This window comes from Protopterus annectens, chromosome 10.part0, assembly GCF_019279795.1.
Source record: "Protopterus annectens isolate FY-2018-M chromosome 10.part0, PAN1.0, whole genome shotgun sequence".
In the NCBI taxonomy this organism is placed as follows: domain Eukaryota; kingdom Metazoa; phylum Chordata; order Ceratodontiformes; family Protopteridae; genus Protopterus; species Protopterus annectens.
Window position 1 is genome coordinate 734070891 of NC_056744.1, and position 25730 is coordinate 734096620.

At 37.6% G+C, this 25730-nt stretch overlaps 1 protein-coding gene across 1 annotated transcript in view; it reads left to right on the top strand.

The window, feature by feature from the left end:
* Positions 1-25730, top strand: part of ROR1 (receptor tyrosine kinase like orphan receptor 1) — a 1703739-nt gene that overhangs the window by 384274 nt on the left and 1293735 nt on the right. The window lies entirely within an intron of this gene.

The window sequence follows — 25730 nt, forward strand, 5'->3', positions numbered from 1 at the left end:
TGTCAGCCTGATAAATTGGTTCAGATGGAGCAAGAGTTAGTTTTTCTACCATAAAATTATGATCCGTAAGAGGAGCCTCCTGTTTTCTAGGAGGCATCGTATGCAATATCCCTTTCAAAAACACTTTCACAAGAGACTGCATTGAAAGGGGGAGATCCATGGCAGACATGCTGAAATGGCTAACAAATGAACCTTGACTGAAGAGTAAGAAAGGCCATATAATAGTAACTCACACAAATAATGTAAAACCAGACAAAAAACTAGCCCTGAATTGTTGCTTGTTCTTTTCTTGGTACCAGCTAGAAAACTTTTTCTATTTGTTAGCATATGCATTTATAGTAGCAGGTTTTCCAGCCTTGATTAATACCTGCTGCATGTCCTCAGAGAAAATGTATTAAAATCCTTTCATCCAGGCAGCCAGTTGCAGTTGCTTGGGGTTGAGATGTATTAAACACCACTGGTCTTGTATAAGTAAATCCAGTCTGTGACAAAGCTAGTGATAATTGTCCCTGGCCTTTTCCAAAAGAAGAGAGAACCACTGTTTCCTGGGCTAGAAGAGATCATCACAATGATCTTTGGGCATTACTTTGAATCCTCAGAAGTACCTTGGATATTAATATAAAGGGTGGGAAAGCATACGGAAATATTCCTCTCCAAGGAAAAGAAAAGGAATCTGTCTTCCAGGCCTTCTTGCATGGAGTCCTGGAGCAGACCAACCTTTTAAAGTTGTCTGAGTGGCGTACACCAAGCCTGCTTGAATCTTTACTATCACCAACTGAAACCAAGAATTTCTTAGCCTTCTGTCCTTACCAGAGTCCCATGCGAGGCAGTCTGGTCCACAGAGTCTCAACCTCTACACCACATGGCCTTACTAGGAAGCTGTTGAAGATTAAGGTGTATGCGACCATTACTATAGCATAAATCCAACAGTCAGAAGGGAGGGATGAGTACAGCTGAACTAACCACTGGAGTGACAAAATTAACTCCGGGAGAGATTAAATAGCTCCTGGAAGCTCTGTCCTGGTGGGCTGGCTTGGTGACTGACAAGATGCTTGCTTGCAAGGACCTCTTGTCTGTTGCTAGTGTTAATTCTTTGATTCAGTTTGATTCTTTTAAAATAAATCCTTCTTAGCGGTTCGGGGTTCCTGCCTTGTGCAACTGTTTTTCATAAAGTGAACCATTCCCTTCTCCTTTACCTCTCTGCTACAGAACCAGCTGTCTTGTTAATTAAGTCCTGCCATCTTCTCTTTGTAGAGAGTTAGTTATGCACCACACAGCTTACATGGCTCATCTTGTCAACTCTTTCTGTGATCGTGAAAGTTTTTACCTGCTGCACACTCAAGCACCATTTTATTCTCATTGTGCATCTGCTGCACATTCTGTTTTCTAGTAACAACTTCCCTTTTTATACTGTGCTTGTTCTTACTCTTGTACATACAGTATGTTCATGAATATTTTGTACCACTGTAAGTAAAAAAAATGCTTCTAAATATCTTTAGGTTTCCACTGCCTCAGAAATTACTTCCCATTTATGTTGCGCTTTGTTTCAGCATTTTTTTCTAACTCGAACCTAATACTGTTTCAGTCATCTTTTGTTCTGTCTATTATTACATAATGTTCTTGTTTTCAAAAGTATCACTTTGTGTGCTCCATTCTGCAGACTGATTTGCATTTCATGTATTTGACATATAGGCACTGCACCTAACCTGAGCTTTTCTGCAAAATCAGCAGTTTCTAAATATTGGTCTTATTAACGTTTTAAGTAAATGTACCAAATAATATGTTTTGGTAATGGCTGGCCATGTATTATGCTATATTGCATAACAATATCATTGTGGTAAAAATATGTTGCATCATGAAGGTTGTTGCTGGAGTTTAATACAGTCAGCTGAAATACATTTTGCTTTCCTTAATTCTACTTTATACATTCAACAATGCTATGGTTTGTGTGTTGGCTATTTTTCAAAATGTATAGCATTTTCAGTCATATTATTTGTGGGATTTAAAGTATGTACTGTGCATACAAATGGGGTCATATTGTAGTGGATTATGTATATTTATACTTTTATAGCAAACTCATAATTTCATCATGATTATGTAAAGCTGAGGTTAGATGTAGTGCCTTGTATGAAGTCTACACTGAAAAAAACTTGGAAAAGGAGTCATTTTTCTTTGCTTTAAACAGCACTCAATAATGTGAATGCTATAGTAATGTACATATAGAGTTGTCCATGTTGTGTCTTCTCCTTCCTTCATATTTCAAGATCAGTTTTCATTGTTTTGTCAGCTGTAGCACATTTTGAAAACTCAGAAAATAAACACTCCATTGCATTATACTAGACTTCAGTTTCGGTTTTCTATGCTGTTTTAACACCCATTGTTTAGTGTTACTTTTCCTCTTTGTAGTTTAAAGTAAAACATGTAAGGAATCTGCTTAGACATGCCTTTTATTTACACATGTACCCTTTGGCATAGGTCACAAAAAGGTTTCTAAGTACTAGGGTCAATTCCCAACAGACTACTGAGTAACTGTAGTGATTGCTTCAGTCAGAAATGACGACTGTAAGTTCTGTGTTGAAATGGATACCCATGCCAATTGTCTGGAGATGTACTGAAGATGAAATGCCGACAGTACTGTGACAAACCTGCCCTGTGCTACTGTGCTTAAGAAAAAAAAAACAGTGCTGATAAAAAAATCGCCAAGGATATTGATTTTAATGAGAAAAAGAGCTGTAACTTGAAGCAGTGATCAGTGATCCTAAAAATAAGGACTTAGTATACAAAGCCCTGAATATTCTCCTCCATTTCTATGAGTTTTCTCCAGATATTTCTTACTTCTGTGCCTGTGATATGGCTGAAAAGGAATCTAAGAAGGACCCAGAGATACAATAAATCTTTTGGGAGGTGTGAGTATATTGTGGTAATATATCATGTAAAGGAATAATACTTGCTGATACTGCATTCTCATATGGTTTGAAGTGTTTGCTGCTGTTGAGAATTTCTGTACCTGTTTCATTTGTTACACAAGGTGCAAATTATTCATTGAACTGCCTGAGTAGTGTATCCAGTAATTTCTTCTTTTTTATACTGATGTAAGGTGTAAAGGACTTAGTGCAATGTCAAAGCATTTAATTCTGTACCCACCTTTTTAACAGTTACAATTACAAATGGCTGCCTGAAATATGTGAGTACTTCAAGCATGAATACTCCAAACATATTTCCACGTGTTGTAAACTTTGTACTGTTATTCCTTTGTGTTTTGCATAATATGATGTAGGAATTACTGCAAGGATTTATAAGACCCATCCTGATGAACATAGAATTCTTGGTTCATTCCCAGTAAACCAGCACAGAGTTAAAGTTAATTACTGATGCTTAACAGGCTTGCTGTGATGGTATCTTCACCCTGCAGAAATAAAGAGGACTACTGTATTTGATTTAAAATTTACATTGTTCGACTCAGTAGTCAAAACTGAGGACTTAGAAAGTTGCAGTTATGGCAATGATAGAAGGATGCAACAATATGAACCTTGAAGTTTAACTATTAGCAGATAATCTCTCTTATTGTTTGTCTTGATGATTTGGGGAATTACAATCAAACAAATGTTATGAAGATTCTTGTCCCTTATGAAAAAGTAGAAGGGAGGAATATGGTGGCATTTCTTTGTTCATCTCTACCTGTGTTATGGGAAATATGGACCTTTAAACAATTACTGTCAAGACAACTCATCTTACATTTGACCTAACACTTAACTTTGCAATATGCAAACCCTGGTCAAGTAATTCATTTTTTAAATTATCAAAATAGTGAGTATACAATCCTTGAAATGGGCTGCAGGAAGGGTTTTGCAGTTGTTATGAACATGCTGAAAAAGTGGAACATGAACCATATATCACATTGTTTTATCTTGGGATAGTGCACAGACTAAGGTTATCATAGGAGTTGGATGCTTATGGGACTTTTGTATTTCTTAGAAGAAAACACATAAGTGGTCACATGCTCCCGCCATTTGTAGAAATTCCACATGACACACAGGGCATCAGCTAAGTGGAGCCTAAAAGGATGGAGAAATTATTTCATATGGAGTTTCTCTGCATTGATCAAACTATAATGACTTACAAGCAGCTGGACTCCTTAGATAACTGTTCATATTACCAAAAGACACTATTTATTTGTAATGCTTAAAGGTCTTTTATGCAAGTATATATTATAGTTCCTGAGTTGCTGGGGCAAAGGTTATATTGTCTGTGATGTAGGATGAGTTCTTCTCTGTCACCGTACTTATTTTGTATTCGACTTGTTTGGCGACTGCTTATACTGCCTCAGTGTGATACTTATGGAAGTGTAAGGGAGATTTTTAGTTTCTCTCTGTCTCTCATTTTGCATAGTCTGACCATATTTCTTGGCAAATATTTTACTGTTTTTTTCTTCCACTTTCCAAAGTAACAAGTTAAGGATCTGTAAAAATGAAGCAAAAGACATTTTGTTTTCAGAAGTAAAGTGTATTATGACTGTAGCTTTCCTTTTGTAGCCTGACATTATTTTGGTGACTCCTGTATGTATCATTTATTGGTAAATAGTTTGGGACTGTAATGGTGAAGCCTACATGAACTGCATACATTGTTTTTGCAGTTATCAAGAATTATGAGTGGACAGACCAACTTTCCCTTGACCTAGTTCTCTTATGCTTTTTACAGGGGGCATGGGTTTAGTTAGTACAGGCCATTAGCCCAGGCAAGGCAGTTTAGCAATTAACCTGCATGAGTAGCCAGTACTGACTTATTCATGTTTTTATCACTCTTTATTGGGAGAATATGTAGAAGGATTAGGATGGCCATGTTTAAATGCAGGGCAGATTACATGAAAAGTGCAATGACTCAGGTCTTCACTGAAGAGTGACAACAAAGAGTACTGTAACTTATGGAAATAAAGAGGGTGGGTGCAGCAGAAAAACTGCAGATGAAGTTTTGTGTGGTCACACTAGGGCATTTGCATATACTTCCATGCATGGTCAAACTGCAAGGATCCCCACAAAGAAACAAAAGTTGAAAAATATCTAGCCACTAGAAGGGATCTTTTTTCCACTAAGGCTATCCAGAGCTATCTGTGGAATAGTTGTAGCTGATGGTAAGTCCTCCATATGATACACGGAGGATTGGATCAATCAGTATCTTTTGGGTATTGTTGTATTCATTCGTATGCCATCATGAGGGAGGCTTAGCCTCAGTAGCTCCTTTTGGTCTGGCTGAGTTAGATAAGTGTTTAAAAAGACTAAGACTGTAAGGCCACCATTTTGGTTTTGCTTTTCTGGGGAGATATAAACAATAACTTTCTCACAGAGTCCACTTAATATAATTATCTGTCAGTAATGATCTTGAGTGATTCTATATTCCCATTTCATGTCTATATAGAGTGGTACTATAGTCAGTATGCTTTTTAAGCCAAGTTAGAATCTCCCTTATTCTGATGACTGCTAACATGTATCATAGTCAGTTATAAACTTCTGCTGTTGGTCTCTACAAACTTTCAGTCTGCCAAAATTAGTTTATGATATGGTTTCTCAAAAATCTCAGAGTGCAGAAAAGTAAACGAAACAAGAAGTGGTTATAGCAAAAGTATGTGATTCTAAGTTTTGTGCACCAGGATCAGGCAGGTCTTATGCTAGGAAGTCAGTTGTCATGCAATAGTATTTGCAGAGTTACTGGCATTCTCATTCAGACCCACAAAGTAAATTTTGCCCTGATAGTGGTAGGTGAACGGAACCTGATACAGATAAGGTTAGATACACAGAAAGCATCTGATTATATATCATGGGATTGTCAATTGTTAGTGATACTTCCCTTGCAGAACTAAATTAATATTCCTTTGCACTGAAGCGTGTGGGTGAATGTTAAGTGTTCAGACAAAGCTGATCTAGGCCGACCTTATCACATGTAGTACTTCTTTTGCATTTATTTAGCTGCTATGGGTGTGACTGCACCTGTCAGCAGGTTACACTGATCCTCCTATGGGTTGGTCTATACCATTCAGCTAGTCTGAGCCTTCATATCTGTTGCAAATTGGGCATTGCTGCTACGTTTGTCACACATGAGGCAAATATGACTACAGTGTCACTTACAAATAGAGGTCATTTATGAAGAACTATGTTATGTTTACAGTTATTTGTGACTATGGGCATTGTATCAGAATCTGTGTGATGTCATCCAGCTTACACAGAAGTATGTGAGTGGTGATGTAATATTCCATTACTCAGGCATATTATGGGTTTTTATATATATATAAACACTTGCCCAAACTTAAACTAAATACACACTGAAGTAATTAAAACCCTCACCCCCCTCCAATAACTATGCATACCAAGTCCAGGATTGCACCACAGTGGTGAAAAGGGCATGTTGGGCAAGTGTTTACTTACCCTGGGAAAGCTTTGGCATTCGGGTATGTCTCGTGAAAATGAACGTCGGTGTTCTGATCTTCATGTTTTTAAAGTAGCTCCATGTATATGTTTATATATATATATATATATATATATATATATACATATACACCTATCCATCCACAACCCCATTCTCCCATGTTTGCACATCAACAGTGACAATCATCCAGTGCCAAAGATACATATACATGCATATATATATATATATATATATATATATATATATATATATATATATAGATGTATATGTATACACATGCACACACACACACACACACACACACACACACACACACACACACACACACACACACACACACACACACACACACACACACACACACACACACACACACACACACACACACACACACACACACACACACACACACACACACACACACACACACACACACACACATATATATCTATCTATGTCCATGTTTTTTAATGATTCCACTGGGTGTGCCATTTGGTAGAGTAACACATGAGCAAGTGATGGACCTATTATTACTTTGACTGCATTCTGAACCATGACAATCTTTTCTCTAGCTGAAAGAAAGTAAATCTGCAGCAGTGATAATTCATTTAAAGAGTCAGAAATCTGGATGGTAAAGATTATTGCATTTATTACAATCAGCAAATAATGCTAGTTTAATTATTGCAGCAGAAGCATTGCTTTGAGCACAATGAATTCAGAATACTGTATTAGACATTTTGCTTATTTGAGGGGTCAGAGCAGGCCCCCCTGAAATATTTATTTAAATATTTTATGTTTTTTCATAGTATGTTGTAAGTTTCTTCTGTTATTACATTTTCCTTCTATTCTAGTGTGAAGTTTAATTGCATCATAGGGTTTTGGGTTCTATAATGTGATTCTAACTGCCCTTGTCATGAAATGCCAGTATTTGACATTCTTATCAGTGATGTCTAATAGCTGAACATATTTAATTATATTTTATGTTGAAAGGGGAGAAGTTTGAGACCAAAATGCTGACACAAGGAAGAAAAGAAAAGTGAGAGATTAAGAGTGATAGCTCTGAGTAAGAGTACACATGCACACACACACACACGCACACACGCACACACGCACACACTCACACACACACACACACACACACACACACACACACACACACACACACACACACGCACACACGCACACACACACATGCACACACGCACACACGCACAGACACATGCACACACACAGACAGACACGCACACATGCACACACGCACAGACACAATCACACATGCACAGACACATGCACACACACACACACACACACACACACACACACACACACACACACACACACACACACACACACACACACTCCTCTTAGTGAGTTGTATATTCAGGGCTTCTCAGTCAATCTGTATAAAGTCTCAGTCAGAAAAAAAGGCACATCACTGGCAATGGCAACATCAGCTGAGGACATTTGATCTAGAGGAGTCTTTTTGAAGGCAAAAGCTGCAGGATCTCAGCATGTACATTTAAAGTCTGCATGGTATAGTCATATGCACATTTTTTTTCTGTTCTGGAAGCTCTGCCATCATGGGAAGTGTATATTTCTCCTAAACCAGAATGGAATTTCCTGTCCTAATATGTTCATCAATTAGATTTTTGACCTCTCATAGCCTTTTAAGTATTATTTGTGGTCTGAGAGTGGTGGAAATACCCATATATTTCCTTAGCAAGTCCAAACAGATTGTGACATATATGCTCTCCCTTAAAAATTATGTTTGGGAATTTTTAAACAACTCGCCAACGATGTCTTGTATTGGTAGTTACTAAATTAGAAGGACTTAGAATTTAAGAACTCTAAAGTAAACCAATGCTGTCTTTGCTCTCCCATTTGCTTGTGAATAATCTTTCTAGGATGCTTGCTCTACAGAAAGGTACAAAATGTTGCCTGCTCCTGCTGCTTATGAGAGGGTAGACTATTATTTTTGTCAGAACACATACACTGTAAACTGTATTAATGTAGGCAGCTGTATGGCTGCAAGTGCTTAGACCAGTAATCATTTATGTCCCTTCACTTCAGAATTATAATTGCATTGTTTCCTCTGTGGAAGAAAGGCAAAGAAAGGTGGAGAATCTGTTTTTGGAAGGAGATTTCAAACAGTATTGCATGCCTTATCTCATCTTACTAGTGTAACTTAAACATTCCTTCCCATACAACAAAAATGAGTCGACACTTGTGTTACAACTATATAGTACTTACGGTTAACAACTGACATTCTGGAACTTGGTGGGATGATTTTGATGTTGATTCAGAACTTCCCAGTAATGTTTCATCTTAGACCATTTTAAATGGTAAAATTTTTTTTTTTTTTTTTTTGCTTTTTGGCATCCTATCACCGCAATGTGGTGTCCAGAAAGTTAAAGAAATTACAGCCGTTGTCATAAAAGTGGGAGCAAAACATTCAGTGTGTATGTGACCCAGTTCTATTATGTGTTTAAGTCTCAAGTGCTCGAAGGCCACTGTCTCAAAGCCATGGAGTCGAGTATCTTATAGGCAATGTAGGCTGCCACTTGTGCTCAAATGTGAATATAAGTTCAGGCAAACAGCTGACATACCTTATCCAAACACATTATTTGAATTTGAGTGAGAGAAGTGTGGGTGCTAAAGAGGAGTAGGTGGGGGTGTAGATTAGACCCACAAACAGGAAGGGGATTTAGGTGTTGGGAGTGAAAGAGGAGTTTTAGGGTTAAGGAGCAGAAATGGAGATTTAAGTTTAGGGAGTGAGAAGGGAGTTTACGGTTAGAGAACTGGAAGGGAGTTTTAGGGTTAGGGATCAGGAAGATAACATTAGGTTTAGGGAGTGGGAAGAGAGTTTCAGGGTTAGGGTGTGATCAGGCAATTTAAGTTTGAGGGGTTGGAGTTTTAGGGTAATAGATTGATGACTCAGGTTAGCAACTGGGTAGAAGTTTTAGGGTAAGAGTTAGGGCTATGGTAGGGCTATATGGTTTTATAGTGTCAGGTGTTAGTAGAGCTGAATAGTTGTGGGAGATTGGGTTGGGAGGTTAGAGCACTGTTTTTTCAAGCAAGTGGCAGTGAGCAGGCATGTCATAAGCTACTAGCATGCAGGCACTTGTAATAGACCCATGTGTCTTTGCTGTTCAATAAACTTATTCTTCAACATGCAACTTGTGCTGGAATTTACATGGTTTAGGTGATAATGAATGATCTATATCCTGAGAAAAGGTGCTGCAAATGTTGCCTCACAAGAAGGAAAGCTGACATGAATTAGATAACACTGAACCACTATGGTTACCTAGGGCTTATTGATTTAACAGTGTGTGCCCTATATGGACTGTAGCCCCTGACATTTGCTGTGCAATATTCAAAAGCTGACACTGCCCCTATGCTGTGGCTATTCAGCTCTTTGATCATCCAGTGTAGTCAGCTAGAGTAATTCCAGTTTTGAGGCTGCTGGTCTATTAGCATTATGTTTAGTTGCAAATCAACCTTGTTATGTAAGTGCCGGCCTTTCTGAAATGGGCTAATTATCTGTGTGTGCATGCATTCATTTCCAGCCTGTGCACATGTCAGTGTCCATATTTGCTGGACTGTGAAGCACAAGTTAGGCTTGGGGAGAGCTCATTGTATGACCTAATTGTGATGTTCAGTTATACTCTCATGTTACCGTTATTCAAATTCATATGGTACACATAGATAGAGCAGTAATGGGGACCACTGGTTCATGGCAAAGTGCACTTCTGGAATAGTGAGTGATGTTGTTATGCAAGGTTCAATGTTCTTCATTATCACCATGGACAGAATTTGTAGTTTTATGTTCTCTGATATTCTCCATCAGTAAAAGTTGACAATACAAACTAATAAACAGCCATACTCTATTCTTTCCTGGTTTCAGTATTTTTGCCACACTGAATTCCCTCCTGGTATGCCTCAGGTCTGCATACCATAGCATCTGCAAAGGTTTTTACACACATGATTTAAATTACAGAAAAAGTATTTAGTGTGAGTTATCTTTTCAATTACAACAGAAGCTAACAAGATAATGTTTGACAACATACAAATTGAGAGGTACTGTAGCAGTGACCTGTCCTAAAATGAACACTGAACAAACATAGATTAGACCAAACAATGCTTTTTACAGCAAGAGGGGCAATGCTTGCTTTTAATCATTATGTCAATAGTCTATCAAACTGGTAGAAAGATGACAGCAGTAGAAAAACATTCTGATAATGTGAATTCATCTGTGAACTCTTTTCTTTAATGGCATTACCTTTATTTCTGTGGATTTTGTACTTTTTTGATATTATAGACCAATTTAATATCACTAGAACCTTAAGCGTCTTTGAATTATATGATCAGTGTTGGTGAAAGACTGAGTTTGTAACTGAATTAGCTACCTTTTACTTGTACAACTTTTACGGTACTTTTAATCACCACTTGCACATGTGCAGTAGCAAAACATACCTGCAAGTAGTCCCATCATCTATGGGGTGGCGCTACATATAAATTCCATTATGTACATGTACCAATGAGTTGATAGAAGAAGGTGAGTCATTCATTTTCTTTAATCTGGTTTATCTGCACTAAAACAAATGCTTACCATATTTTGTTCAGTTTGCATGTGTACAGAAATTCTTTGAGAAGACTTTAGCATATGTAAGCTATAGTGCAGGAGCAGTGTGAACTGAGCTATGCTACAGTTTGACTTGCGCAAATGTATGGAGAGTTGAGAAGTATGCATTTGATTTTCTCCAGTTTTGAGAGCGGTGACAATGGACGATCTATGCAGCCCCTCCTTATAGGTTCAGAGGAGAATACTAGGAGATCATCCCTGTTGGAACATTTTTAGCCTAGTCATGATACCAGTTTGTCACCTTGCTATGCTATCCCATAGGTGTTTATAGGTTCATTAGAGGAAACATGGCTGTTATCTCTGGTGGCACATTTTAAGCCTAGCCATGTTCCAGTCTGTCGCCTTGCTATGTTATCTCACAGGTGTTTATAAATTCATAGGAAAATACTAAATTATCATCCCTGGTGGGACATTGCAATCCCAGGCATGTTACCGGTCTGTTGCCTTACTGTGTTATTCCATAGGTGTTCTGCTTTCATAGGAAAATACTATGTTATCAACCCTGCTGGGACATTTTAAGCTTAACCATGTCACCAGTTTGTTGCCTTGATGTTATCTCATAGGTGTTTATTGGTTCATAAGAGAATACTATGCTGTTATCCCTGATGGGACATTTTAAGCCTCGCCATGTTACAAGTTTGTTGCCTTACTATTTATCGTTGGGTATTTATAGGTTCATAGGAGAATACTGTGCTATCATCCCTGGTGGGACATTTTAAGACTGGCCATGGCTCAGAAACCATCACAGTGTTACTGTGACAGCTCTCAAAGTATACTATGGCTGTAAAATTCTTAGGTGTAGACAAGCAGACTGCTATACTCTAGTGTTCCCCATTATCATCAAATGCTCGTGGTGTTTTCCTGAGTTATAGTGAATTTGTTGCCTTTCATATATTGCAGAGGTGCACCTTTTATGTAACTGATAACTTATGGATATGGCAGTTGTCACCATTTTGGAACATTTTAACTTGATTATATTAGTTTGCATATTGTTAAGGGAACTATAACAAGATATATGGAGGTCAGGACTGTGACATTTGTGGTGAGAATCCTGAAACCTTATCATTTATAGGTAAATACTAGGCTATCAGTCTGCAGACTATTACAAGCCTAGTCAATAACTAGAATTCAGAATCAAACCCTTATCTTCTATGTGTGAGGTTGGGACCTTAATCATTATGCCACCCCCATTACTGAGATCTTGATAAATAATAATCCATGTAATCTTTCCAGTTTAGTGCAGAACAATGCAGAATTTTTCTTTAAACGTTTTTATGTGAAAGTATTATCTAAAAATAATTCCACAATGAAAAACCAAGAAAACTAAAAAGGCGACACAGTGTCCACGCTCATGTTAATTATAAATGTTTATATCATTACTTAAAATACTCAAATTAGTCAATCAGAACTTAAAAAAAACTTGCTGAGACATATACAGACCAAAATGTCTGACTCTGCCATTCTTTTCAATTTGCATTTATCATTGACTCTTGTCCAAAATACACTAGACAGCAATAGAGAGAGGGAGACAAAATGAAAGAGTTGGTGTTTTGCCCACTTTTATTCCTTCAGTATCCTTCTGATAGAGTTTCCATGTTGTCAAGTCACCTTTCTTGAGTTCCTATGCAAATTACAAAATAACACAATTCAGTTATGAAATTATTATTGGTATGCTTATCATATGTGTGGTATAAACATTTAAATAATAATAATAATAAGCTAGTTACACAAAGTCACATGACATGCCCTTCAAAAGTGCTCATTCTGATTACAGCCTTTACAGCGATTACTCTCCTGTAACTCTGCTTTGTTCACTAACCATGCTGACAAAGCCACAGATTCCACTTGGTATCTCAGTACAGAAATATGTCAGCAAAATAAAGAAACATATTTGCTTCCATGTTTGTGTTTTTGGAAACATAGAAATATAATTTGCAGCCAAAAAATGCTACAACCATCAGGAATGATCTAACTATAAGAAAATCCAGCATAAAACTAGAAACTTTACTTCCATAAGTTTGATTTGTTAATCACTGAAAGTGGATCAGCAGAGATGCCTGTAAAGGTAAACCTTGTGTGTGTGAGGTATTACCAGCTATGCCAGGAGAAGTAAGTCAGTGGATGTGCAACATATGCCAGCATAGCTCACTGGAATTTTGTAAAGAATTATATGTCATTTGTATATAAAACTGATTTGTACAGATGCTTGTGTTGAAAAATGTATTTGCAAAGCTGTTTTTGTTAAAAGTTTCCAAAGGTGGGTCCTGACTGTATTGTAACTGATTAATTATATATGATTTAACATATGTTACTGAAAGAGAGGAGGTCAATCTCATTCCAGCTAACTTTGATAAATAGTAAGAAATTAAATTACTTAATTTAGGACATAAAGATTGTATCTTACAGTTCTGATTGTGGCCAGAGACAATGTCTGTGAAAACAAGCACTAGGATGCCTTATGTTTTGTCTTTAGCAGTGAACTAATTAGTACTCTGGAAGGGTAGAAGTTTGAAATTGTTTTATGACTTCCGGAAACTACAACAGATCTTGGCAAAGCCCTATGTGTGTGTATTATTGACACCTATGTGCTAAATCCTGGCAGCTTTCTAGCCAATGGGGTCACATGGGAACCAGAAGTCAGATGACCAGATATATTTGAAGTCATTCTGTAATCCATCACTGAAATTATGTTTTTTTTAATACTAGATGAAACTAAAGTCTCAGGGCAGTCTGTTTTTGGAACCTGACAAAGAAGGACCCCTCACCTACTTCATCTTGCCTTGCTGTAGTAAATGACCAGGAAATAATAATTCTTTAGATCAGTCAGAAAAATATAGTGAGATTAGCTAAGTACTGTTTTTCTGTATCTGTGTGAATCTATTCATCTGTGTTATTTTAATATTTTCTGGGATGAAACTCTGGTGTTTACTGAAAATAGATATTTTGTATTTTCATGTTCCTGGTAAACAAATGTTAAATAAATTAACTAAATAAATAAATAAATAAAATAAATTTTATTAATTATTATTTAATATATTTAAACTTTTAATTGTGGCTGGTCCTTTAGAGAATATTTTAATTTTTAAGAGTACTTATATCTATTTGGTGACTCTATGGTCACTCCTGAAAGCCTTACTGCATTGATCAAACACTACCATTGGTATTAATATTAATTTCACTCAGTATAATAGGTTACCCTTGTAAGAGCCTTAGAGCAGCTGTCTTTGGAGTGTCTGGTGGCAGTAACTATCTTATAGTCTGGGCAGAGGGGGCATAGCTAGTAAATCTGTGCCAGCCTTTCCCAGGTGTGTGTGTGTGTGTGTGTGTGTGTGTGTGTGTGTGTGTGTGTGTGTGTGTGTGTGCAAATCAAATCTCCAAGGGTGTGTGTGTCAGCTGCTTGGACCAGGGACACAAAATACTGGTTTCACAGAGAAGGTGGTAGAGAACTTGGCTTGTACACTTGGCTGAGGACTCAACTCTACAGCTGTGCCAGTCAGGAGTCTTACTGGGGAGCTGGAGAGAGACAGGGAGAGAAACCCAAATCCCAGACTGAGTGTGCTCCCTGTGTGCTCTTAAGGGAAATTGCGCTTGATGCAGAGACCTGCATCTGGAAATACTGTGTGTATCTGTTTTTGTTCCAAGTGAACATCCCTCTCCAGTATCAGTGGTGAAGATTAAAGCTCCTTGATTATTGTCCCAGAAAGGGGACATCACAACAGTAGTGCAGATGAAGTGCTACATGGTACAGTTGATGGTTTTATTAAAACTGTCCATGTTTCACAGAATGGGGAAAATCTGGCTACATATTCATTTAAACAAATGTTGTTGTGCTAGTATGGAATAACATTTATTTTAGGTGTATTTCTAGCCCCACCATTCCCTAATTGTGTTGTGCATTGCTTCACTCGTGCTACCATGTTTATGGATCCCAGGTACAGTGTACTATATTACTTCATGCCAGCCAGAAAAAGACTTAAACTTAACTCTTTTACTTTTAATGAATAATAATAAGACATTGAAATCACATGTGAAAAGTTCAGGAATTATCGTGAGCCCAGAAAATAATATATATTTATTTCTCATTTGTTCTTTATAGGACAAAAGGTTTTATAGAGGCTGCAGATACTTATGTTAATAGAAGAAGGGAGAAGAGCTGTAAGTTTAATGAGCTGCATAATTCATTAATAAAAAAGCAGCATGTTTTTTAGTTTAGGAAATAACTTGTTAAGTGACTGGAAATTATGACAAATAAACACAACCCCAAATTTTGTGGTTATGTGCAAATCAAGCAAAATTACTTTTACACATTTAAAATAATTATCTGAGAAAATAGATGTATATAAGATAAAAAATCAGTCAAATAAATGACCAATAAACAAAAATATGGAATGTATTGTAGAAGTAATAAATGTGAAAATGAAAACAGTGGGGCAATCTACTTTGACACTAATACAAACATGATAAAGACTTGTACAATTAAAATGCATGCCTCCTTATGGATATTTCTATAATCATGAGAAAAAGAGCTGTCCTGATTTTATCAAGTTACCTTGGACACATTTTAAAAGGGCATTTCTAAGATGTATGCAAGGGAAAACAAGTGCACTCAAAGAAAGGGACATGTTGTTGAACAAAAACATGAAAACAAAGTGATCAAAAATGTTGCTTATGACATAAATAGTTGATGTTGGAGAGACAGACTTTTTCAGATAATTCTCATTTTCTGGAACAGGCTTCCTCATCCCTATGAAGCAGAGCTCTTTCTTAACTCTATTTATGTGCAACTTTGACCAGCAGATGGGCAATCAGAAATTCTCCCCTGGTCTGCCACATATGTCACCCCCTATATAAATTAAATTTCTTTGTCATATTTGGGTTGCATGGCTAGGCTTGTAAGGACCCTAATGGTTGTTAGCCTAGTATACACCTATAAAACTATGAACTGTTTGTTTGATGTGGTTGAAGTGAAAATTGAGTCTGGAAATATATCTGAAGCACTGAGAGGAATACAAGTCAAATTGTCAGCAAAAAAATATAGAGACTTAATAAGTAAAATGTTGAATTTTAGTGTAACACATACAAAGAGCATAATATTTATACTGAAAATATTTTCAAACTATTTGAGTTCAAACATATTGCAAAGGGAGATATGTACACCATACTTAGATATTCTGGACACAATATAGCTGCCAGGACAAAAACTGGTGACAAGTGAATATATGTCAAGTTATGTCCTTCAAAGATGTAGCTTGTCCTAATATGTTGGTTTGTTTGTTTTGTACAAAGTTAGTTATGGTAAAAAAATGTACGGTGTAAAGCAAAATGTGTGTGTGTAAAGATGCACTCATATAGTTGCAGAGATATCTAAGATACTCATACCTCTCACCTGTCCAGATTTTTGACATATTTTTGGTCTGTACCTCATAAAACTTGCGGCTTTCTCTAAAATCACTGAGGATTGAAAACACTAAGCAATGATATATATTAGAGCTTCATATTCTTCAGAAAATCCATGCTAACACAAATCTTGCTATTCTAGCAACTTGCTCAGTTTATTTGCGCAATATTTAAAATATGTCCCTATTTTTGGTCTGTTGTCCCCCCATTATATTAGGTTTTGATCTGATTTCTTATGTTAAAAGGTCAAGAGGCATGAAGGTACTATGCAGAACCATAAAAGTGATATCTTTTGTGACTACACTGCTTTATTTATAGGATTAGGAAAATATCACAGTTTCCAAAGAAAATAAAAAAGTGAGCAGAAAGCTTAAGTGTCATTAAAAATAAATTAGAACCAGCAAAATGTGTCAATGTATTGCTCAAGACAAGAGTCACATTTCAAATATGTGTGAGTTGTACATAGTGATTATAAGAGATCGTTTCACACCACATTCAAGCTCCAAGAAAACAAGCGACACAAAATAGGAGAGGATTGCGGGATGCAGAGGGATGAATTAAAACTCACTTTTAATAAATAAATTAGCCTTCAAATAAAAAAAAAACACTTCCAAACTACAATAGGTTTGAATGAATAAGGCAATCCTCCATTAAAAACAATTCCAAAATGCAGTAATCCTTATAAAAAAAACCTGATAAGTGCTTTCATTCTTCACTGAAAACTTCATCAGATAAATAATCAGAAGTTCTGTTTCCCTTTTATATTCCATTCACAAAAAGGAAAACCAATTAACGTACAAAGTTTGATCACCTGTTTGACAAGCCCCCTTAAAGAACCAACAATCTCTTCTTTGCAATATCTCATAAGTGCCTTCAGCTTTAATAAGCAAGAAATGGGTGTATATTCATTCATTCCTGGAGATGTGGTGGCATTTAAATGTAATTGCCACTGTAATTCACCATTTGTAAGATATAGTGACCAAGGTCCATTTCTTTCCTTTATTTGTATCTGATCAATAATGAAAAAAGTAAACAGACGGTCAGGGTTTTCTCCTATGTGCTTTGCCGACGCACTCTTTGGTTTCCATTTTCTAATATCACAGGTTTGTTCATAAATTCTATTCTGAAGTCATTTGTCAGTCTTACCAATATAAAAACAAGAGCACTGAGAACATACTGCACAATAAACCTAGACTTACAGCTAAAACATTCCTTCAGTTTAATAATAGTTCCATTCACCTTAAATAATATCACCTTGCAGAATGAATAAACAATAAGGACAAAAAATACATTTTTTTCATCCCATGATTTTGATTTGGCAAGTATGTTTTCTTTCCCAAGAGTTGTTTAAAATTTTCCCCTTTTTGGAAAATAATCTTTGTGATTGGGCCAACAAGTTCACTGATCTGTTTATCTTGATTTAAAATAATCCAATTATTTTTCATGAGATTACAAATTGTATAACAATCATCCAAAAAAGTAATCATAAAAGAATTACAAAGATCAGTAATTTGTATAGGTGCAGGTCTCTTAGGTTGAACGTCTTTGCATGAATTGTTAGTGAGTTGCCTCCATGCAAATGTTATTGCACAAACTGGGAACAAAATACCTCAGTTCATGTTTATTTATTACATCCATCATAATTTCATTAATGAAAGAGTATGGATATCCTCTTTTCAAAAACATATGCCTTAATAATTCACATTTGTCCCAAAAGTCTGACTCATTCGAAACCGTATGGGCAGCTTGAACAAATTGCCTTTTAACCACTGTCTTTTTTTCTGGGCCATTGGGTGGGTACTGGAAAAGTGGAGAAAATTATTGGAATAAGTCTCCTTGCAATGTATTTTAGAAATGAAACACAATTTTACCGTGTGTTTTCTTAAAAAGACATACAAAAAGACTATTTTGATCTCATGGACATGTGAAACAAACTATAAAAAAGGGGTAGACTTGTTAAGAAAATTAATAAAAAACCTATTTGGTGGATATCACCTTCTCAAAGTATAAACATGTCATCCAAAAATCTTGTATACAATATGCAATTTTTCTTTTTCCGTTGCACCATTATAGCATTAGCAAAGAGCCCACCACCAGCACAGTGTGAGGACAACATCCAATTCCTGGACAGTCTGAATACCTCCTTTGGAAGATTTTAGGAGAGAAACAAGTTGGCACTAAAGCCACCCACTGATGACAAGGATGCTGTGCTCACACTCAGTACTGAAAAGGTGAGAAGAGAGTTATGGAAGATGATCCCCAGGAAGGCTGCTGGCCCACACAACATACTGGGCAAGGTGTTAAAAGGCTGTGCTGATCAGTTGTGTACGGTACTCACAGAGATATTTAACATGTGTCTTGCCTCGAATTTCTTATGGTCGAGACCATAAGATCGAAATGTTGAAACTTCAAATTTTTAAATGGAGATTGCAGTGTATTTACTGTCTTCCTCACTGTAGTGTGATCTTGGAGTTGATATATTTAATTAGCAGGGGGGTTGGGGGTGCAGGGGGCAAAAACATAAAAAAAAGATTGATTTTATTATTATTTTTTTTTTTACATTTCAAAGTCGAAGTTTCAAAATGTTGATCTTGTGGTTTCAACCATAAGAAGTTTGAAGTTTTGAAACTTCGAAATTTAAAAGTAGACCCAAGGATAGAAATGACACTTTGGGGAAGAAACTGCTAAACCATGCATATTTAACATGTAAAAGTATAAAGGTCATTTTCTAGGGGAGGAAGGCACATTCTGAAGAAAGGAAAAGAGTCTAAGATGTAGTCGATCTTTAAGAAAGAAAGTTATAGTATCTACAGCATTATATGGATATAAAGCATCACATAGACTGTGTGAAAGGTATGCTCTTCAAGAAGCTTAAAAATGTAAAAAATTCCAGTGAGCAAATCTTAAACAGTTAAAAGTTCAGAAAATGTTTAAGTACATTTCCATAGTGCACTTATTGTGCTCAGAATTATGGTTTGATGAAATTAAGTTTAAAGATGGCACTTAAATTGTGAATGAGGACTTCCCGGCAGCAGTAATGTGTGTTACCCGTCAAACAGTAGTTACTGGTATATGACACCTATGATATGATAAGGTATGAGAGCTATTAGCAGAGCCATTTTACTTATTTCTTTTAGAAAAATATATTATTACAGAAACTGCTATTGGCAATGTTTTAGAGAAAAACTTGCCTTTATCTAGTTTAGCTTAAAGAATTAAATATGTTTAACAACAGTGACATAATCAAGCTAACACCAGTGACTTAAATGGTACATTAATTGCCATTTTTAAGCAAAATATTTAGCAGTGCTGTATTACATGCAGAGATCTGCTAAAATTGAATAAATCATATTTCGTTTCACTGCTGTAACATTTTACTGTGCTGTATGATTACTGCATCCTGTTACTATTCTCTCGTGTCTCATACCTCTCAACTGTCTAGAAATTCCCAGAGGGACAACATTTTTGCATCATATTTTTGGCCTGTTCCTCATAAAATTTGTGGTTTTCTGGCAAATCATTGATGATTGAAGTCACTAAATAATGACAGACATTTGAGTTTCAAACTTCATGTCATTCAGGAAAATTAATCCTAGCACAAAACCTTTTAGTCTAGTAACTTTCTAAGTTTATAAGAACAACATTAAAAAATCTGTCCCTATTTTGGACCTTTTTCCCTCACTATTATGGCTTTCCCTGGTTTTCTTGTGTTAAGAGCTTGAGAGGTATATTAAGTATCTACACTATAACATACATTTTGACAGCCTCGATTTACAGCTTACTGTCTTAAACTCCTGAGCAGGTGCTGTAATTAAATCAAAAGGTGCTTCAACAAAGTATTAGTTTAAGAGTGTGCACACTTATGCAACCAGCTTATTGTACATTTTTTTATTTTTTATATTTTTTTCCCCCAACAGATTTGTTTGCTTTTCAATTGAATTGTACAGGTTATAGGCCACATTAAAGGTGGGAAATGTTTTGAAATTATTTATTGTGATCTCATTTTTTATATCACAAAAACATGGCATTTTAACAGGGGTGTGTACACTTTTTATATCCACTGTATATGCATTCATATATAGTTCTGTGACATTTGATTGAATGTACTTTGGGCTGAATAACAAATGGTTGAAAAAAATGACTCAAAGTACAATTGACTGAAAACTCTAGAAGTTTATAGATAGTATTTATAGCCTTGTTTTTGATGACGGGATTTGTTTGTGAAACAAGACTAGAAGAGTATGTGTGGATTGTCAATGTCCAGCATCAATGTCCAGATCCATAGATGTTTGTGTTAGTGCCTCAGCTTTGATTCACTATGCGTAGTTTTTATTTCTCCACAGATGTGTACTCATTGAGATAAAATACATATGTAAGGGGTAGGGGGGGCAAAACCCTGCACTTGGATGTTATGGGGGGTCCCCTTGCCATCTTTAGTAATGGGTGCAAACCCTAGACCTAATGGGGTTTTACTTTTAATATCGAGACAGGAGATAGTTTTCCTCTCTCCTGGGAAAAAATATCTCACACACACACACACACACACACACACACACACACACACACACACACACACACACACACACACACACACACACACACACTTATGGCCAATTTAGAGTGTCCATTTCACCTGCTGTATATCTTGTAATTTGGGAGGAAACTGGAGCACCTGGACAAAACCCATCTGAATGCAGATAGGACATGCAGACTTTACACACAAGGCAACCGAGCCAAAAATAGAACTGGGGAATGTCTTGCTGTGAGGTGACAATGCTATCCCCTATGCCACTCTGCCAACCTATATATGTTTGTTTGTGTGTGTGTGTGTGTGTGTGTGTGTGTGTGTGTGTGTGTGTGCACGCGCATATATATGAGTGATTTAAAATTGAATGAAACCCCCCCCCCCAATCTTGACATTTACAAACTTGACAACAAAACTTCACAATAATCGATGTGCATGGAAAACCTAAAATAAAAAATTAAAAAAAAATGTTTTTTGAGGTGGGCAAGTCCCCTGCACCCAGATGTCCATGGCTGTGCCTCCTACACCCTGTGCTGAATACTAACTCTTAGATCACACAGTCTCGGGGAAACAGCATATTCTACCTCGAGAACTGTGTGAACTCTCATACCTGTAGATCTCCAGTTTAGTCGATCAAATTTTATCAGCTAAACAGATGTTCACCAAAGGTAAAGCCAACTGACTTCATTCAGCCCACACGAAATACACACACACACACACACACACACACGCACACATATATATATATATATATATATATATATATATATATATGGATCTGTATTGAGCCATCGAAACATAAACCATCAAATTCACTTTAGCGAAACTGTACTTTATCAAAAATGCACTTTCGCGAAACACAAAATAACGAAAAAAAAAAATAAGAAACAAAACACTAAATCACATATGCAGGGGGGCAAGCCCCCATGCACCCCACCTACGTAAATATACTAACTTCGAGATCACACTGCAGTAGGGAAAAGGATATATTCCCTTGTCCTCACTGTAATGCAGTTCGGTGAATCAGGTTTCGCAAAAGTACACTTTCGTGGAAGTGGGCTCAGCCTTCTGCTTGTCGATGAAGTGTACTTTCAACAAACAGAAGGAGACCCATATATATATATATATATATATATATATATATATATATATATCTACTAAGAAATGAACTTCGTGACAATAACAGCATTCAAAAAATAGTAAATCACACCAACAACTCTTGTAGAACTTTAGCGCTTTTGTCTTATTTATTATCAAGACTTCTTCAGAAAGACATGTTTCATAAGTATGAGCAACCATTTTCACTTCCTTTAAATACATTAGTTCTAGCAGGCCATTTAAATTAACAACAGTTCCTTTCCAATAGAAAAGTGTGAACAAGCAGGGTGCTGTGTGCATTTTCATTAACATTACAATCGCAGTTACATAAGGTAAATTGGCCAGACAGTAATAGCCTTGTGGTGCCGTATGCATACTAAAAGGGATCGTGTGCAAAAAGGGATTGTGTGCAAAAAAGTGATTGTGTGCAAAAAGGGATTGTATGCAAAAGCAAAGAAAAAAAAAAAATGGGGGAACCAGGAAGGATGAGAGTCATGCTGTGATGATTCTAATATAAACACATTACTTATGAGTCTTTGCCTCCAAAGGTAAGTAAAGAAGGGAACGGAGGAAGATGGAGGAGTCAGGTAGAGAGTCCTACTATGCTTTGGTATCAGTGTGTTCATAGGTTCATAGGTTCATACTAGGCTATCTGCCCTAGGGCATTTATAAGCCTAGCCAGAGTGTGTTTGGCTTTCGCCACCCATTTTAAATGAATTTTGCTATGCCCTTTTTCGAGGTTAGTATACTGTGCCTCTGAAACAGTGACACAGAAGTGACACCCGTGGTAAACCTATGATCTCCCATCCACTCATCAAGATTCCTCTTGAAGACAGTCAATGAGGGACTCTGCCTAACCTGAACTGGGATTTTATTCCAGAGTGAAGGGAGCCTCTGGGTTATGAATCTGTCCCTCCAGCATGTCCTATTTATTTCAGTGCTGAGGTTCAAGTCTCTCAAGCACATAGCTCGATGGGATTTGGATTTTCTGAGGTGCAGCATGTCCATTAATTCCGGGTTGGACATGGCTTTATATGTCAGGCACAGATCACCTCTGAGCAGGCGGTATGCCACTGAGTAGAGCTGGAGTTTCTTTAACCGGGCAGCATATGGCATCTGTTTAAGCTCTTTGATCCACTTGGTGAGGTACTTATGGGGTCTTTCCAGTTGCTGCAGGTGTCTGGTAAGGTACATCCCAAAAGGGGCATTGTACTCAATTATGGGCCTGATGAGGGATGAGTAAAGAGGCACGATGACCTCCCCTGATCTAGATGTGAATCCTTTCATGATTAGGTGGGCTATATAAAATGTTTTTCTAACCACTTTGGCCACGTAGTTTTCAAATGAGAGATTGCTATCAACTTGGGTCTCCAGGTCCCTAATTACTTCTTCCGTACTTAATGGATTACCACCTATGTGATAATTTGTGGGCACTTTGTTTTTGCCAAAGGGGATGACTATACACTTTTTGGCGTTTAGCTTGAGGCCATGGATCTGGCATCATTTGTCTGTTTCTATGAGGCCCTTTTGTAGGATGCTTGTGTCAGCTGGAGAGTTGATTATGGTGCCTAGTTTGCAGTCATCTGTGAACCTGGTCAGCCACAGTCCTTCCGTGTTAGCCTGTACCTCCGAGAAATATATACCAAACAAGAGAGGTCCCAGGACTGAGCCTTGTGGGACGCCACTTGTAACTGGTTTGGAGTCTGACATGGCTCCAGCAATTCTAACCATGTGGGTTCTGTCCTTGAGCTAGTTTGCAACCCATCTAGTGACATAGGGGTTTATATTTAAGCTGGTGAGCTTATCTATAATGCCCGAGTGGGGTATTGTATCAAAGGCTTTTGCAAGGTCCAGGTAGGCTGTGTGGACCACCTTCCCCTCGTCAATGGCCTTGGTGACTGTTTCAAAGAAATCGAATAGGTTTAAGAGGCAGGATCTGCCCTTAACAAAGCCAAACTGGGTAGGATCCAGTGTCTGTAGGTCTCCAATATCTTTATTTATGAGGTCCATGATGATCCTTTTCATAGCTTTGCAGACCAAGCTAGTCAGGCTTATGGGGCGATAGTTTCCAGGATCCGTTGAGGCATCACCTTTGTGGAGAGGGACTACTGTTGCTGTACACCACTCTTTGGGTACATATCCTGTAGTAAGGCTGAGATTGAACAGTAGTTTTATGTTTGGGTTTAGCTCTTCTTGGAGTTCATGTAGGACGCAGCCCAGGACACCGTCTGGTCCCATTGATGCTGTGTTTTTTGCTTTGGAGAGGGCGGCTCTTACCTGAGCATCTGAGATGTCAGGGGGGCAGCACTCTGCTGGGATAGATATTTGCCCTTTAGGTGGGGAGGGAGGGAGGGGAGACGTTTGCGCTGAACTTGTCAGCTAGGATGTTGGCAATGTCTGTGGGTTCGGTGTATTTTTTGTCATTTTGGACTAATTCTGAGCATATCTGGGAATTTCCACCCAGGTTCCTAACATAAATAAAGAAAGCCTTGTGATTATCCTTAGTGTCCTGTGCAATTTTTCTCTTGAAGCTAGCCTTAGACGATTTTATGAGTGTCCATAGTTTTTTGCTAATACTGATCAGAGATGCCTTCCCTTTTTGGGATTTTGCTCTATCATGTAGTAGCTTCCTCCTTCTATTGTATAGTTTGTTTATGGCTGGGGTCCACCAGACAGGACGCCTGCCTTTGGAGGATTGGGTCTTGGTTTTATTTGGGATTGCATGATCCACGCATTCCTGAAGGTGTTCATAGAATGCGTTTATAAAGGATTCTGCAGTCTAGGCCATATTTTCCACAGGCCTGGGGGCTTTGAGGGATTCCACCTCGGTTTTGAGGAGTGTGAAATTTGCTTTAGAGAAGGTTTTCACTGTGGTTTTCTGGGCAGGGGGAGGGATTGGGATGTGAATATCCAGTGAGAATAGTTTATGATCTGATCTTACCAGTGAGGGATGCACTTCTGGTCTGGAGCATAGAGCCCCCATGTTGGTGATGATCAGGTCCAGTATGTTTTCCCCTCTTGTGGGAGTGGTAAGAAGTTGTTCCATAGCATTTGAGTTTATAAATTCTAGGAACCTTTGGGCTAGGGTGCTGGAGCTAGAGTAATGCTCCCAGTCTATGTTTGGGTAGTTGAAGTCTCCCAATATAATGGTGTTTGGAGAAACCTTCATATTTTCCAGTGTTCTCAGGAAGGCTGAGTGGGGTTCCTGGGTTTGGGAGGGTGGTCTGTAGCAGACTATGGACTGGAAGGCAGTTTTACCCACTGTTAGTTGCACATGGATAGTCTCTGATACTTCGTGCTGTGCCACCAACCTGGAGGTGTGGGTATCTTTGACGAATATTGATACTCCCCCTCCTTTTGTGGTTCAGTCCAAGTTTTGGGGCCAAAAAGCATGGTATGAGGTATAACCTGGTAGTGCTGGAGTGCTCTCAGGAGCCTTGAACCAGGTTTCTGTTACTGCACAGATATCGATGTTCTCCATGCTAAGGAGAGTTTCGAGTACATGCATCTTGAGGTTTAGACTTCTGGCATTGAGTAGCATTACTCTTAGTTTCTTATCCCTTGTGATACCTGTGGAGGTTATTTTTTCTTTTGAGCCATGCCTTAAAAAGGCACTATGGGGGTGGCAAGAGCCTTTGCCAATATCCGAAA